The following is a 12,343-nucleotide window of genomic DNA, read 5'->3' as shown; positions in this document are numbered from 1 at the left end:
CCAAATAAAGGGAGAGACAGGGAGTGTCGCCTGTCCATCTAGTGTCACCAAACAAATCAGTCCAGTCATAAATGCTTGGATCGACAATGTGGTCCTGGCTGTAAGACATGCTAGGTCATCAGTGGAATAGTCCTGTGGGGGTCAACAACCAACATCTGAATTGATTTAAGGCCCACTCCAATAGACAGGACCTACAAATGCTTCCATGACCAAAACAAGAGTAGATAGCCCAAGGGACCACGAGTAAAACTAAATACTATTGTCCATAACAAAATAGGGGGAGGGTGGTGGGATAAATGAGTCTTGGGGTACCCTCAGGTAAAATACTTGTCAGTTCTGCAGACCTAATTGTGACATTCATTCTGCTGCATTTATTCAGACCTGGCTTGATCATTTAGAATCTATGCAGATGATCTTGGTTGAGAAAACTAAACTGAGCAAAATGTGGGTTGACAAGAATTTGGCAGTCCTATGTTCTGGCTGGCATTGAAGCCCCTTGTTTGCTTTTGGAATATGTTGTCTGCTTAGGACATGATCTCATGTTTGCATTGCATGATCTAGGCCTGTGTACATTAGCCTTCTCCTGTCATTTCTGGTTGCATAAGGACAGTATTGAGATGGGGGTGTTCTAAGTCTCCCGTCCATTACCTCTGGGGTCTTGGGCTGCATGAGACTGTTAGCTCAGGCCTGACCCTGTGTCCCTCAGTGTCCCGCAGTGCGTGCTCAAGCAAGCGCGGTGAGCAGACAGGACATTTTGTGCAGAAACCAACATCAATGACCTAGCATTATTTAAATGAAGTTCTCTATGAACACAACTCCTGCTTGGCCTGTCTTCTTACTGCTGCTGACAAGAAGGGCTGTAGACATTTGTTTGTCACTGATGCAGAAGCATACTGTGTGTGTGTTTTTGTCTGTGTGTGGACTTCATATTAATGTAAACATGCACATGAACCTCAGACATACACACACACACACACACACACACACACACACACACACACATTGACAGAAAATGAAGGTGTCTGACAGGGAGGGATCTGGGTAATCATACCGTAGCCTTCTGGAGAGGGTTGGAATGTTTGGGAAACACATCTGAGTGAAACAGAATTCAATCCGATTATTGATACCATATTCTCTATGTAGGACCCCAGTATGCACGGTTTGAACTGCTCTCTTAACTCAGAGCAGCGATGAAGTGAGTTGTTGAGCACTAGATCTGTGGTGCTCCATAAGTGGGAACTGCTCTAGTATACCCTTGAAGCTTCCAGACACTCCAGCAATACAGTAACAAGAGGATAAGGGCACTCTGTAAAATATCAGCCCTTTCCATTGAAATGCAAGACTAAAACCTCCAGGGATCTGTCTGCACTCAGGAACTGAGCACATAGGCAGCTTTTGTCTGCCAGCCAGCCTGGCTCAGGGGCCATGTCCTGCCCAGGGAACTGATGGAAAACAGTCTGCCTAGTTACTTTACATTTACCCACCCGACAATGTGAAGTGAAAAATAGTGTGTGGCAAAGTTGAGGAAAAGATTACCAGCCTCACAAAATTTTTAAAACAGTTTTTGAAGGCCTGAAAGTTAAGGCATATTTTAAAAGAGAATAGAAGTGTGTTCAACAAGTTACTGGAAACTTTGATGCCCTGAAAGATGAGAGCATATTGTTAATTCAGTAACATTATTATGAATTTGGCATTATACTGTTAACTGAACTATTAATCCAACATAAAATTGAGTTAAAATGGAGGAACCCGAATAATTCAGTATTATTTGTTATAGATGTGTCATGTTTTGAAGAGCATATAATTATTTGCTCTTAATATTCTTATTTTCTGAACCCAGGTATCCCTCAACAGAAGAGTGGATGCAAAAAAATGTGGTATATCTACACAATGGAGTACTATTCAGCCATTAGAAACAATGAATTCATGAAATTCTTAGGCAAATGGATAGAGCTAGAGAACATCATACTAAGTGAGGTAACCCAGACTCAAAAGGTGAATCATGGTATGCACTCACTAATAAGTGGTTATTAACCTAGAAAACTGGAATACCCAAAACATAATCCACACATCAAATGAGATACAAGAAGAAAGGAGGAGTGGCCCCTGGTTCTGGAAAGACTCAGTGAAACAGTATTCGGCAAAACCAGAACGGGGAAGTGGGAAGGGGTGGGAGGGAGGACAGGGGAAGAGAAGGGACTATCGGGGAGTGGGGGGGCTAGAAAAGGGGAAATCATTTGAAATTTAAATAAATTATATTGAATAAAAAAAACATTAAGGAAAAAAAATATTCTTATTTTCTTTTTATTGAAAATAGATTTTTTTTGTCATACAAGAAATGACACACAAAAAAAAAATCTCCTAAAACACTAAAGTGGATGCCATGAATTTTACACAAAGACCTGATATGAATCCCTGGAAGACTGTGAATTTTGCTTCAGTGTCTGTGAGTTCATATATGAAATAATCAGACTACTCACAGGAATGGGGATGTAGCTCAATGGTACACCACATGCGTTGCATGTATGGGGTACTGGGTTCGATTCCCTGCATCTCCATTTAAGTCTCTTCAACCTTGGATTTTTTATTTTCAGATCCTTTTCTACACAAGGTGTCTCAGACTTTAACTTTCTGTTATGAAGTGATAGATGCATTGGTAATTATTGATGAAAGCACGCATCTAGGACCATGACAACAATGTTGCTCTATGACATGACATTTCCATGGAGAACTCCACAGACTGGGGAGAACACTGTGGTCATGCCTCCAGGAATATGTTTTGTTCACAGCTTGAGTGAAGCTCTGCTTTCTGACTGGTTGCAGTTTCCCTTGTGGGTAAGCTTTCTCAGGTTGGGGGCCTAGATAACAGGAGGGAATGAGTTCTACTTTGAGAGACTGGAAGTGAGGGTGGGGTGGAGCCATCCCTAGTTACTAAACAGAATGCTCAATGTGGTTGTCATGGAAACCTAGAGTCATTGTGGAAACCATTTTCAGTGTGTACCTAGGAGAATATGTAGTGAAAGGAGCATTCTCTGGAGCCAGGCTTGTGGGTTCCCAGAGGTGAGCACTTGAATCTCCCTGAGGGTGGAAGACAGATGCAGGGATCCCAGACCCAAGTAGGCTCACCCCCACTTCAGGATTTGTGGCCAGTGTGTTGTTGGCAGGAGAGGGATTGGGACCTTTCTGCCTCCTCAGAAGCTTTTGTACTAGGGTGCACTGAAGCTATTGTCAGAGTGTTCTTGTGGGGTTAGTTAGAGAAAGGAGATTGAACTGTGTGCATTCCTAAGCAGTTAGAGCTCTCTCTCTCTCTCTCTCTCTCTCTCTCTCTCTCTCTCTCTCTCTCTCTTTCTCTTTCTCTCTCTCTCTCTGTCTCTCTCTCCCCCTCTCCCTCTCCCTCCCTTGTCACTCTCTCACTCTCTCCCTCTTTTCTTTCCCTCTCCCCCATCTCTCTGCCCCCTCTACCCTCCCTCTCCCTCTCTTCTACATCACTCTCCCCCTCTCTCCCCCTTCTCTCTCTCTCTCTGTCTCTCTCTCTCTTTCTCTCTGTCTCTCTCTCCCCCTCTCCCTCTCCCTCCATTGTCACTCTCTCCCTCTCCCTCTTTTCTTTCCCTCTCCCCCATCTCTCTCCCCCCTCTACCCTCCCTCTCCCTCTCTTCTACATCACTCTCTCCCTCTCTCCCCCTTCCCTCTCTCTCTCTCTCTCTCTCTCTCTCTCTCTCTCTCTCTCTCTCTCTCTCTCTGTCTCTCTTTCTCTCTCTGGTAATTTTCAGTTTTGCTTTGTTTTGAGAGAGCATTCCACTGTGTCCTAACCTCAGATTCCTGGTGATGAGATTACAATTTTGGGGCACTGTGTGTGCTAGGGGTCAGTCTGAGATTCAAGTTGCATTCTTTTGTGGTATCTACTCTTCCATGTGACCATGATGTATTCTAAGAATCCCTACAATGCTATTGCCTGCATATGGCACTATTGTCACTAATAAATCTCTTATAAAATGAGCAATCCTATTCAATGTCCCCAGGAACAACAGAACTCCGGAAACCTTTCAGAGTTTTCTATTTCTCTGTTCTGAATGAACTTTGGGACCTTTCTGCATGTTTCATAAAAATTCTTTATTGGATATAGAGTTTTCAAACTTTCCTCTTAGCCATGGACTTAAACTTTCCCATTTTCATTTTCACCCATGCATTTGGAACAGTGGAAGTTTTCAGATTTTATGGATTTCACTTTCTCCAGTTCTCCAGTTATGATTTTCATTTGGTATCTTGTCTACAAAATCTTCACCTAACCTGCAGTGACAAGTAGTTTCTTCTACATGTTCTGTTACACATTTCATATATTTTTATATTTTTACATCTCTAATCTATTTTGAATTGTCTTCCCATGTAGTAGACTGCTGATTCTAATTTATATTTGCGGATGAGGATATACACTTACCTCAGCACTGTTTCCTGAAAGACCACCCTTTCTGCACAGAATTGACTTTGTATTTGGAATATCAGTTGTCCAAGACGCCCGTCATGGAACATATTCTAATAATCCCAGAGCCTGAGGTGGGGGCATGTAGCAGGAATATATTCAATTCTTCTCAGCCCAGCCTACACACTAGCTTGATCTGAGCATGAGATGCACTGAGAAATCTTGGCTCCAAATTAGCAGTTGTCTGTAAATGTGTAGATGTCAGTATGACTGTCGATTTCCGTTTTTCGGGACTTGTCAACCTTAATTCCAATAAAATTCTGGCTCAGTTACATTAGGTCTATATGGAGATCTGTCTTCAGACAATGTTCTTCTCTGACTTTCTTCTGATTCTTAGTTTTCATTTTCTATGCATGAATCTATGAAGTTTGACTTTAGACACCCAATTAAAATAAATAGTATCATCTTATTCTTGTTGCATGAAACATGTAGAATAATTTTGAAACAATAGACATCTTACCACTAATGAATAGTCAGAGTCAAGAACATAATAGACTCTGGATTTGTGTATGTAGTTATTTAGGAATGTTTGGAGCCTTTCTAATGTATAAGCAGTATGCAGGTCTGTTGAGGTTCAATGTGATTCCATGTGCAAAACATATCCTGCCATGTCAAACAGACAGAGGGACCAAAGGACTCTGGATAAATTCTATTACATCAGATGTCCCAGAACGCTCACTGTTAGATTACTGGTCCTCACACGTGGTGCACATGTGGTGCGTGTCCAGCTCTTTCTGGAGTCATTGTTAATATTGTTCCTTCACAATCCTCCCATGTAGAGGTGAGTGTGTGCTACACTTCTTTATGCTCCAGGAGGGTAGTAGCACTTCCAGCCACTCACCCTGGGAATCACCACCTACTTCAATTTCACATGGCTAGTTGATTTTATCTCCTGCAGGTCCTATGTCCATCCATCCATCTGAGTCTCTTTCTCCCCCTAAATCATGCTGGTTCCTTTCTCCTCACTCCTGCTTCCTTGATTTGGCAACTCTAAGGGTCCAGCCTGTTCCTCTCTCCCCAACCATTACCTGCTGGAATCTTTATTGATCAATCAAAACCCAACTGGGCCACTTTTCAGTTAGAATTTAAAAAGGATTATGGACCGGAGAAAATAACATTTTTAACTTGCAGGAGGCTCAGCAAGTACAAGCACTTCTTTTGAGGCATGCTTCATGATCTGAGTTCAGTTGTAACAAACCAGGGGAATGGCCACAAGTGGTCCTCATGATCTGTAATCTCAGGGTTCCTATAGTAAGATGGGAGACATGGGCATAAGAATTACCAAAAATCTGATGAGCCAGGTAGCCTGGAATACATGGGACACGTAATATAATACATGTAGTACAATAAATGCAGTATACTACAGCAGCTGAAAGAAGAGAAACCCTCCCTCTAAAGAAGGTTGGGGGATACAGCTGAATCTAAAAAATATTGAATCTGGGTTTCCATGACAACAATAAATGCTCCTCCCCTCTCTCTTCTCAGGAACTAGGAATGCTCTGCCCATCCCTCCCTTTCTTTCTCTCAATGCAGAACTCATTCACCCTTGTTATCTGTCGCATTAGAAAGCATAAGGGAAACTACCACCAGCCAGAAAGCAGAGCTTTACTCAAGCTGCGAATAAAATATTCCTAGAGGCGTGCTTGGCCCTGGCTCTAATCACTAGACTAGGTCTCCATGGAAACATTGTCATGGTTATAGAGCAACATTGTTGCCCTGGTCAGAAATGAGGTCTTTTATGTTCCTCAGGAGATTATGGAGATATGCTAGGTTGTGTCACCCTGTGTAAAAAGAGACCCAAAGAGGAAAAGTAAAGATTTGGAGATGCCGGGAATCGAACCCGGGACCACATGCATCCAAAGCATGGGCTCAAACCTCAGAGCTACATCTCCAGCCTGACAACTTGCCAGCTTTATAGCATATATCAATAACGAGTGACCAAAACTGCATTTATAGGGCTTGAAAGAATCTGCAGCACATTTTTATATGATTTGTTGCTTTCTAATTTAAGATGATTGTGGGATTTTTATGTTTTTCTCATATGAGAACAGAATCTCTTTTCAATGAAAAGAAAATAGTATTAGCAACAAGAAATTCTGTGTTCTTTAAAACATGGCATACATACAATACATTGAGAGGATTGTGTGAAATTAATTATAATGTGTTTCTGTAGGTTTAGTAAGAACCGGCCAGGTTGGGGCAGACGTTGGGAAGATGGCATTGCAAGGTTGGGTCCCCTATTGCTAGGGCTGCCCTTATCCTTGTGTGCTTCCCTTGGGGGAAAGATACCAGGAGCTCTTGGGGACCGAGGCCGGCATCCCTTTACCATGTCAAGTAGTGCCAAAGCTTGGAAATCCCTGGTTCTTGTTTGTTCCTTTATAATCCCGTTCCCCTGGATCTCTGGGCCTCTCTCCTATCCTGTTGCACCATCAGGAAGGTCAGTGGCCTGAGCTCAAGTTTGAATAAAGACTCTCATGTGCTTACATAGGATTCGTGGTTCCTGGTGCTCTCTTTGGGGTTTTCATGATCTGGGTACAACACTGGGTCTTCAGGTAGAACTGTTTCCAGTTTTCTGAGGAACCACCAGATTGACTTCCACCAGCTTGCACCACCTTGTTCTGATCTTACCTAACCCTGCAGAAACACATTATAATTAATTTGACAAGACACTGTCAATTTATTGTGTGTATGCCATGTCTCAAAGAACACAAAATTTCCTGTTCTTTGTATTATTTTCTTTTCATTAAAAATAGATTGTTTTTTTCTAGAAGAAATAACAGAAAAATTCCATAAAATAATAAACTAGAAGCCATAAATCGTACACAAAGTCATGATGCAAATTCTTACAGACCCTTTAAAGGCAGTTTCTGTCATTTTATGTTGATATAGATTATAATCACCCTACTCACTGGCCTCCTGATATAGCTTAGCGGTAAAGCACCATACCTTGAATGCATGGGGTCCCGGGTTCGATTCCCGGTATCTGTGAGGTTTTTCTTTTTCTCTTCAGGGTCTCATTCTACACAGTGTGTCACAACCTAGAACACATTTCCATAGAGACCTCCAGAGTCTCCTCAGTATAGTAAAAGAGCTCATCTAGGACCGTGAAAACAATGTTGCTCTATAACCTTGATGTGAAAACAATGTTGCTCTTTAACCTTGATGATGTTTCCATGGAGACTTCCATCTTCTGGTGAGCACAGCCTGGCCATGCCTCTAGGAATGTTTCCTTCACAAGTTGAGCGAAGCTCTGCTTTCTAGCTGGTGTAGTTTCCCTTATGGGTATGATTTCTCAGGTGATAAAGGACAAGGGTGAATGAATTCTGCTTTGAGAGAAAGGAAGGGGAGCAGTGGAGAGACTTGCTAGTTACTGAGCAGAGGGGAGGGGCATTTGTGGCTGTCATGGTTACTATAGGTTTATGAAATTTTTAAACTATTCCACTAGCCATAGTCTTAAATCATCTCTTTTTTTTTAACCTATGGAAATTTTTGGATATCTCCAGTACTCCAATTTGGTTTTTATTTGGTGTCTTAGGTGTGAAATCTTCACATAGATCCTAGTGACTGATATTTTCTTTATACATTCTATTAGACATTTTATAGGTAATTTTTTTATAAATTTCTAAAATAAAATATAATAAATTTATAAAAAATTTATAAAAATATTTTTCCAAATGATACATATGGAGTTCCTAATTTATATTGGTTTTTATTTATTCATTTAATTTTGGATGGGATATTTTTTTATTAATAATTCAAATGCTATCCCCTCTCCAGGTTACCCCTTGGGAAATCCCCTATCCCACTGTCCCCTGCCTCTGTGAGGGTGCTCACCCACTCACCCACCCACTCCTGTACTTCCTCACTGGCATTCCCCTACACTGGGGCATCAAACACCCTCAGGCTCAAGGGCCGCTCCTCTCACTGATGACCAAACAAGGCCATCCTCTGCCACATATGTGCCCAGGGCCATGGGTCACTCCATGTGTACTCTTTGGTTGGTGGCTCAGTCCCCAAGAGCTCCAGGGGGTCTGGACAGTTGACACTGTTGCTCCATCCTTGGGGCTGCAAACCCCCTCAGTAGTGGTTCAGTTGCCAGAGCGTGACCAATACAGAGGCAAAAGCTCACACCCAACCATTGGACTGAGCATGGGGTCCCCAATGGGGGAGTTGGGGAGAGCACCTCCCCTCTGCTCAGTAACTAGGAAGGCTCTCCGCAGCCCTCCCTTCCTTTCTCTCAAAGCAGAATTCATTCACTCTTGTCCTTTATCACCTGAGAAATCATACCCATAAGGGAAACTGCACCCGCTAGAAAGCAGAGCTTCACTCAACTTGTGAAGGAAACATTCCTAGAGGCATGGCCAGGCTGTGCTCACCAGAAGATGGAGGTCTCCATGGAAACATCATCAAGGTTAAAGAGCAACATTGTTTTCACATCAAGGTTATAGAGCAACATTGTTTTCACGGTCCTAGATGAGCTCTTTTACTATACTGAGGAGACTCTGGAGGTCTCTATGGAAATGTGTTCTAGGTTGTGACACACTGTGTAGAATGAGACCCTGAAGAGAAAAAGAAAAACCTCAGAGATACAGGGAGTCGAACCCAGGACCCCATGTGTTCAAGGCATGGTGCTCAACCGCTAAGGTATATCAAGAGGCCAATGAGTACTGTGATTATAGCCTATATCAACATAAAATGACTGAAGCTGCCTTTATAGGGCATGTAAGAATCTGCATCATGTCTTTGTGTACGATTTATGGCTTCTAGTTTATTATTTTATGGAATTTTTCTGTTATTTCTTCTAGGACAAAACAATCTATTTTTAATGAATAGAAAATAATACTAAGAACAGGAAATTTTGTGTTCTTTGAGACATGGCATACACACAATAAACTGAGGGTGTTGGGTCAAATTAAATATAATGTGTTTCTGCAGGGTTAGTAAGATCAGGACAAGGTGGGCAGAGGTTGGGACCCTGGCATTGCAAGGTTGGGTACACTGACACTTGGGTTTCCTTCACCCTCGTGTGCCTCCCTAGGAGGAAGGCTACCAGGAGCTCTCTGAGACCGAGGCTCCACAGCTGCTCCAATGCAGGTTTAAATGATTTCTTCAGCCTAAATGTGCATTTATAGAGGAACTGAGGGAGGATAAACCTTGAAGATCAGTCAGAGTCATGGGGACAGCATACAGAAGTGCCTTGATCCTGCTCCTGGAGGAAACAGTCTTTTGTCCTTCCCACTAGCTTAGAAGAACTCTAGTGAAGCCTTTGTCTTTCACTACTGGGTTCCCTGGCTGTACATTAGTATCAGCTGGTATTTGACAGTTTGAATCCCTGACATCCAGGGTGCAGAGTTATGTTGATGGTATGAAATCTATCCGGTTGGATGGTAAATGGCCACAAGAGGAAGGACATCTCAGAAGACTAACAAGTGGTACACTAGCCTAGGTGATGGCCACAGGACTGTGACAGGCATCATGGTTGCAAACACCCTCTTATTCTGCTTCTGGAGAGTGCAGTCCCTGCATTGGACCATGGTCAGATTCCTTACATCCAACCCAGCATCAAAGGCTCTTTGTTCTCCAAGGTTGTTTTCCATGAGCACTCACTTTTTCCTTTTTTTATTTTTTTTATTTTTAACGTTATTTTTTGTTTATTTACATTCCAATCAATTTATGCCTTCTATACCCCTCCCACAGATCCTCATCCCATTCCTCCTCCCTGTTGCCTACAAGAAGGTGCTCACCCCATGCCTCCTCCTACCTGGAACCTCAAGACTACTAAGGATTAAGATCATTTTCTCCCACTGAGGCCAGACCAGACAGTCCTCTGCTGGATATGTGCCAGGGGCCTCAGATTGGGCCTGCATGTTCCTGGTTGGTGTCTCAGTCTCTGGGATGTCCCTGGGAGTCTAGGTTAGTTGAGTCTTCTGCTCTTCCTATGTGGTCATTCTCTTTTTCAGGTTATTCAGTCCTTCACCAAATTCAACCTCAGGTTGAATCCAATGGTCAGGTGTAAGTATCTGCCTCTCTGTAAGTCAGCTGCTGGTAGGGCCTCTCTCAGGAAAGCCTTGTCAGGGTTTGGTCTGTGAGCACACCATAGCATCAGTAGTAGTGACAGACCTTGGTCACCCCCATGAGATGGATCCTACGTTGGGCTGGTCATTGGCAGCATTTCCCCCAGTCTCTTCCCCAGTTTTGTTTCTGTGGTTCTTTTAGACAGGAACAATTCTGGATCAGAGTCTTTACTGTGGTTTATTTACACTGTCTATCTAAAGGAGGTGGATTCTTTGAGTTCCCTCTTCCCTATGTTGGGGGTTTTGGCTAAGGTCACATGATTCCTGAGAGTCTCTTACCTCCTAGGTCTCTTGTCCTATACAGATGGTTCCCCTACGTCCCATTCACAGAGGATGCATATTTCCATTCATTCTCCTGGCCCTGTACAATACTCTCTCCTGTCCCCTCCATATCAGACCCTGTTCCTCCTTTCCCCTCTCCCTCCATTCTCACACACAGGTCCCTCCCTCCCTCTGCCTACTGTGATTATCCACCCCCTCCACTTCTGAGCAGGATTGAAGCCTCCTTACTTGGCATTTCTGCATGTTGTGATTTTCTCTGGGTTGTATTCTAGGTATTCAGTACATTTTGGGTAATATTCACTTATCTAGTTCCACCCATTTACCTGATAAATCACGATGTCCTTGTTTTTATAGCTGAGTAGTATTCCCTTGAGCAAGTGAAGCACATTTTCTGTATCCATTATTCTGCTGAGGGACATCTGAGTGGTTTCTGGCTATTACAAATAAGGCTGCTATGAACATGGGGGAGCATGTATCCTTGTGGTACAGTGGGGTGTCTTTAGGGTATATACACACGGGTGATATAGCTGGTGAAGAAACATGGCTTAGAGAGCTGTGGTTCCCACTCTTGAGGTCTGAGACAAATCATGAAATGTCCCAGATAGTTGCAAAAAAGACAAATCGCCTGCTGCTAGCTGATAACAACAGAATGGGCTAAGAAAACATAAGTTTTTCCCAGGTTGAGGTGCTATTTTTGATGCATGTGCCCTCCGTATGGTTTAAACAGGTGCTGTAAACCAACCAGCTTAAAGGCCAACATCCCTTTACCCGAATAATTCAGTATTATTTGTTACAGCTCTGTCATGTTTTGAAGAGCAAATAATTATTTGCTCTTAATATTCTTATTTTCTTTTTATTGAAAATAGATTTTTTTGTCATACAAGAAATGACACACAAAAAAATCTCCTAAAACACTAAAGTAGATTCCATGAATTTTACACAAAGACCTGATATGAATCCCTGGAAGCCTGTGAATTTTGCTTCAGTGTCTGTAAATTCATATATGAAGTGATCAGACTACTCACAGGTATGGGGATGTAGCTTAATGGTAGAGTACATGTTTTGCATGTAGGGGGTCCTGGGTTCGATTCCCTGCATCTCCATTTAAGTCTCTTCAACCTTGGATTTTTTATTTTCAGATCCTTTTCTACACAAGGTGTCTCAGACTTTAACTTTCTGTTATGAAGTGATAGATGCATTGGTAATTATTGATGAAAGCACGCATCTAGGACCATGACAACACTGTTGCTCTATGACAAGACATTTCCATGGAGACCTCCACAGACTGGGAGAACACTGTGGTCATGTATCCAGGAATATGTTTTGTTCACAGCATGAGTGAAGCTCTGCTTTCTGGCTGGTGGCAGTTTCCCTTGTGGGTAAGCTTTCTCAGGTTGGGGGCCTAGATAACAGGAGGGAAGGAGTTCTACTTTGAGAGACTGGAAGAGAGGGTGGGGTGGAGCCATCCCTAGTTACTAAACAGAATGCTCATTGTGGTTGTCATGGAAAC

At 42.7% G+C, this 12,343-nt stretch overlaps 1 non-coding gene and 1 pseudogene across 1 annotated transcript; one reads left to right on the top strand and one right to left on the bottom strand.

Annotated features, from left to right (window-relative positions):
- The first annotated feature begins 2,688 nt into the window (after positions 1–2,688).
- On the top strand, positions 2,689–12,070 carry LOC127674597 (presenilins-associated rhomboid-like protein, mitochondrial; annotated as a pseudogene).
- Trnap-ugg (transfer RNA proline (anticodon UGG)) lies at positions 6,297–6,369 on the bottom strand. Its single transcript has one exon. It is a non-coding gene; the product is annotated as a tRNA-Pro (tRNA).
- Positions 12,071–12,343: the final 273 nt, after the last annotated feature.

Source organism: Apodemus sylvaticus, chromosome X (genome assembly GCF_947179515.1).
Source record: "Apodemus sylvaticus chromosome X, mApoSyl1.1, whole genome shotgun sequence".
NCBI lineage: Eukaryota > Metazoa > Chordata > Mammalia > Rodentia > Muridae > Apodemus > Apodemus sylvaticus.
Note: the sequence above shows the minus strand (reverse complement) of the source record. Positions and strands in the feature narration are given on the sequence as shown.